At 46.6% G+C, this 5,308-nt stretch overlaps 1 pseudogene; it reads left to right on the forward strand.

The window, feature by feature from the left end:
- The first annotated feature begins 1,622 nt into the window (after nt 1-1,622).
- Nucleotides 1,623-3,408, forward strand: LOC139051906 (uncharacterized; annotated as a pseudogene).
- The last annotated feature ends 1,900 nt before the right edge of the window (nt 3,409-5,308 follow it).

The raw sequence follows: 5,308 nt of genomic DNA on the forward strand, positions 1-5,308 counted from the left end.
CAGGTGCATGCAGTTTGCAAAAGCACGGCCTTCGAGATCGGACTTTGTCACTCAAAGAAAGCCGTAGCTGGGAGGCGGACAGGCATTTAGGCCCCAATCGCTGGGTTTACAGTGCCTAGGTAGGCTTCCTTATTTATAAAGAATATACAGGGACTTAAGCCGAACCATGAGCGAGCTATACAGACACACGCAGTACGATTCGGTGTCCGATCCGACGTGCGGCGCTGCATGCTCCGGCGTGGGAGATACGACGATTCGGGAGGGCACACGGTGCGTGCACATGGCGTGCATCCGTAAGATTGAGCGGCGCGTAAGCTCCGCCCACATCCAGCTCCCCAGCTTGAGTTCATATCCACGTCGAGAAACGCAATATAAGCAGCTCTGCACAACACTGCTTCGCCTTACGCGAACACTGTCGATAAAATCATGCCCCTGAGAGTGACAGAACACTTCACGACGGCGCGTTGTCCACTGACGGCTCCATTAAAGCCAGCGATAGGGCCGGTAGGCATAGCTAGGCGGATGCTGCGGCCGACGGCGCTTGCGATCCAGCCCGAGCTCGTCGAAGAGTGCTTATTTTTGCCAAAACAATTAAAACTGTACACATTAGGTCGGCCGTAATTAAATACAATTGGTTTACTCGACGCAGTCGTTGCGAAGGGCAAACGTGCAAGCGAAGCGAGCGGCCTCGCTCAGACGGTCGGTGTCTGATGTCTGCAGCGAAATGCCCTCGCGTCGCGGCTTCCGATCTCGCCAGTAGCTTAGTGCTAGTGTACTCGGCGCTGTTTTGCATAACAGGCACACGTTCGATATAATTTTGCTTAACTGGTAACTATTTCATGTCGGAAAGAAACTGCAGCAGGCAAGGAAAAGAAAAACTGCGAGAAACCGGCCAGCCAGCGCCGCCTCCGAGGAGGGAACGACAGAGAACGTCACATGCCATCCGCGCTGTCATTGGCTGCGGCCAGACGACGGTGCAGTTGTCGGACGCGTCGGACGATGTAAATCTGCCCGGTTTGTCGCACGCCGGACGTCCGATCCGGCGCTTCGGCACGGCAAAACACCTCGATTCGGGCTGCCGTTCCGGCGCGTCGGACGCCGGATCGGTCAGCGAATCGGACCGTGTGTCTCCCGCTTATGGTGGATCCATACGACGGACGACTCCGCGAAAATCCGTCCCGCGGACGCTTATTCCGCCGCCCGTCCGGCTGCGAAGCGCATCCAGACGACGGACGGAGTGAGCAGACGACCGCGCCGGAAAAATAAAGATGGCGGCACCGCCCGAAGTAACCCCCGCCCGCCTCGAACCTTTCAAGTCGTCGTCGTCCATTGTGTGGCCCGTAACTTTCAAACTGAGGCTTGTATTTGGTTTAAATGTGTGTCCAGAAGCTTCGACAGCAATTTATTCGTGATGACTGGACACCGTTTTCGAAAGCCGTACTCAGATTCTCGGCGTGTAGGCTTAAGAGAGGCTGTACTGGCTGAACATGGCCTCAAAGATGTAATGGCCCGAGCGGATCTCAGTGGCCGTAAGTTGCAAATGTTTGATTGTTTCTACTCACTCTAGATGGCGCCATCAGTGTAACAAAGGCTTTCATGCGTGTTTTTCACTCTGAATGAAGATGGAGGTCGAAAGGAAACGACGGTTGGCCGCAATGGCTGTTGTTTTGTCCGAATTGGATGATGACGAGTATTTGTTTCACCGAAATAGGTCTTGTTGGCAAAATGACTATATCGCCAACAAGCATCTCGGTACGCAAAGCCACATGTACCGAGAGGTGTTGGTGAGTGACATCGAAGAATACCGGAGGCTGCTTCGAGTGACAAGAGAGCAGTTTCTTCAGTTGCTGTCGCGTGTGGGACCTCGCGTAGGAAGGCAGGACACCGTGATGCGGCGAGCAATACCAGCGGAAACAAGGCTACAGGTGACGCTACGATACCTCGCTTCAGGCAAGTGCTTCACGCTTTTCATTTCCACTGAAAACATCGCTCCCATGCGTTGTATCGCAGGCTCTTGGGTTTAAATTACGTGTGCAGTTTGAAAAATGCTCGCGGGTAGAGAAGCACTTGCACCGTCTATTGTGAAGTGCTTGCAAAGTCGTCAGATTTCAGGAAGTAGCAAAATAGTAAGGCTACGAAAGCTTTCTTAACAGCTTGACCATCCTTGATGTAAAAGTTCGTTGCCTTAGAATTTCTCTGCTAATTACTGATGATATGCTTTCCTTTTTTTGTCGTATATGCAGGAGAGAGCCACCACTCTTTAAGTCGACAATTTCGGCTCGGCCACTCCAGTGTAAATGATATTATTCACCAAACGTGTACGGTGATTTATGAAGAGATGAAAAATGACTTCCTGAAAAGGCCATGCACCGAAGATGAGTGGAAAGATGTAATCGGAGGTTTCAATCAAAATTGGAATTTTCCAAACTGCGTTGGAGCCATGGACGGGAAACGTACTAATTACGAAGCCAGCGAATTCTGGAACAGTGTACAGAAATTACAAGAAGAGCTTCAGCATTATACTGTTTGCCGTCATTGATGCCAACTACAAGTTTTTGTACACAGATAATGGTGCACCCGGCTCACAAGGAGATGCGGACGTCTGGCAAACGACGCCGCTACAAGCACGTGTATCAAACATGACGGCTGGTCGTCCAGAACTTGTGAAGGTCGCAAGCTCGCCCGATGTGCTCCTGCCACCCGTGTTCGTCGCAGATGACGCCTTCCCTATAGGAAGAAACTAGAAGCCCGATGGGGGCTCTTCCTTAACAGAAGAGAAGACAATCTTTAATTACAGGTATGTTATGCCTCTATACTGAAGCGGCACTATGTGAATTGTAACGATGATATCGAACACGTGATAACTCCGGAATTGTCGCAATTATGAAATAATAGAAAGCTTCGAGATGACCAAGTGTAATAAATGCATTTGCTTGGTTGGGGCAAGCAAACCAGTGGGGACACTTTACACATTGTAATATTTAGTGGTAGTTAAAGTCTGCTGTCATCTTCTCCAGTGGTGTAACAGATATGAAAGATAACGATTTGTGTTTACATTGCAGGTTATCCAGGGCTCGGCGTGTCGTTGAGAATGCCTTTGGAGTACTTGCAAATCGATTCAGATTTCTGCACACTGTAATCAATGCTGAGCCCGAAAGGGTGATAACAATGGTAAATGCCGCATGTGTATTGCACAACTTTCTCGCCACCGACTTGCACTCTATTGACTCGAGTCCTGAGACGTCTACCGGATCAGTGTTCTCTGCACAGCCCAGTTCCCGTGGAAGAATTAATGCTGTTGGTTCTGCAGTGCGAGAGAGTTTATGCGCATTTTTAAATGGCATGGGTGCTGTGTCATGGCAGCAGCAATCAGCGCACTTGGATGCAAACGCATACAGAAGACCTTAAGGTTGTATAGAGACAATGCAAGGTGCACTTGAATTATGCTGTATCATGCATTAAACTTGTTTTGTGAAATTGAACATGCTGTCTATATTATAAGGGAGAAATCGTCTTGTGCCCTGCCAAATTGTCGGCATTTTAAGAGGAAGCTTTAGCTCGGGTGCTCCTATCTAAATACATGTAAAAGGAGAATTCGTTTTCCCTCGGCAACCACTGCACCAAATTTGACGGGGTTTGCTGCATTTAAAAGGAAATCTTAAAATCTAGTGACTGTTGGTTTCGAATTTTCGATGTAGGTTGTCAAATTTTTATAACAATTTGGCGAAAATCGCAAATTTTCAGAAAACAAAACTATAAAGTTTACAACTCCGTAACTCAGCAAGAAAAGATGATATCGCAATTCTGTAAATTGTACCTGATAGCACGTCTAAAGCGGACAAAATTGATATGTTACACATGAACCTCAAAAAATGGAGTGATGTGTAATTACAACTTTTGCAAAACCCTCGTAAACGACGTAACAAATTCACGTAAAATGTAAAGTGACATAGGAAATTTGTCCGCTTTGAATGGGCTAATGGATGCCGTTTACAGAATCGCGCTATCTGTTTTTGATGTAGAGCTACTAGCTTGTAAACTTCGTGCTTCTATTTTTTTCAAACATCAGAATTTTTGAAAATCTTTTCAACAAAATTCAAGCCCTAAATCAAAATTCCGCTTCCAACAGTCACTAGAGTTTAACTTTCTCTCTCAAATTCAACAAATTTCATTAAAATCGGCCCAGGGGTTATCTCTGAAAAACGTTCTTGCGTTTTTACATGTATTTGAATAGGCCGCGTCGGAGTTGGGCCCGAGCTAAAGCTTCCCCTTAAACTACGGGAATGACAAGTGAACTGCTAGTATACAAACAAAAAGTGTTTTATTCAAACTGCAACTGAGTTTCTTTCTAATAACTTCTCATTTGAGATGATGTCACACAAGCTTCCTCACTAAGTCCTGTCCACATAATTTTCCAGAGTCTTCAGTATGGCCGTTTCGCATGCGATAATGTCAGCCTTTGGAACGAGGCGCATGTGCGCAGTAACTAATTTTCCAAAGCATTCAGCTGCATCTTCGGATTGTGTAGCTTTTGCTGGCTCGTACATGCTGGTTGCTATCTTCTGTAGCACATTCTGCCTCTGTGTCCACATATCAGCTGACGACATAGCAGATTGTCGTCGCTTCCTGCCCACTGTTGAACGAAAGCTTGCAGCAGATGCCTTGCCAATCGGTACGTCAACTACGGTACTGCTGTTATCGTCCAGGGCTGTGGTCTCTGTATCTGTAGGATCTGGAGTCTCATTGACTTAGGCTGTCTGCAGTAAGGAAAATAATGTTTTAAGTCTCTTGTACTTCCACAATTTATCAGTTTCTTTTCAGACAACAACAAGAGGATCGTTTGCTACTAAAACCTATATAGTAATTATCTGCAAGCAATAGCTTATTACTGCAGCACACAAACAAAAATGCAAAATTTGAACTTAAGTGCCAAAACTATCATCATATCTCGTCTGCACCTAACAGCATTTGGAACTACTTCAATATGCTTAACAAGATATGTTAATGGACACGTATTACGGCATCTTGCTATTGTAACATCTTACTGCAGCTAAGCGCGCAGTAAATAGCACATATCTTCCAGTATTTCATCTAGCAGAAGCAGTTTATCACAAAGACGAAAAAAGGAAATTTACCTCTGAGCTCTCCGGCATAGCTTGGTGAGTTTAACCACTCACCGAACACCGGCAGGCCACTTTCGCCGCATCAAGAAATTTCAGAATGTTATAGAAGCGCCAGCGGCCTCGGTAAACATCTGAGCACGCCATTCCGCTCTTTGTAGTCTCTACCTTCTTTTTCTCCAAGCGGT

This window comes from Dermacentor albipictus, unplaced genomic scaffold (genome assembly GCF_038994185.2).
Source record: "Dermacentor albipictus isolate Rhodes 1998 colony unplaced genomic scaffold, USDA_Dalb.pri_finalv2 scaffold_15, whole genome shotgun sequence".
Lineage (NCBI taxonomy): Eukaryota > Metazoa > Arthropoda > Arachnida > Ixodida > Ixodidae > Dermacentor > Dermacentor albipictus.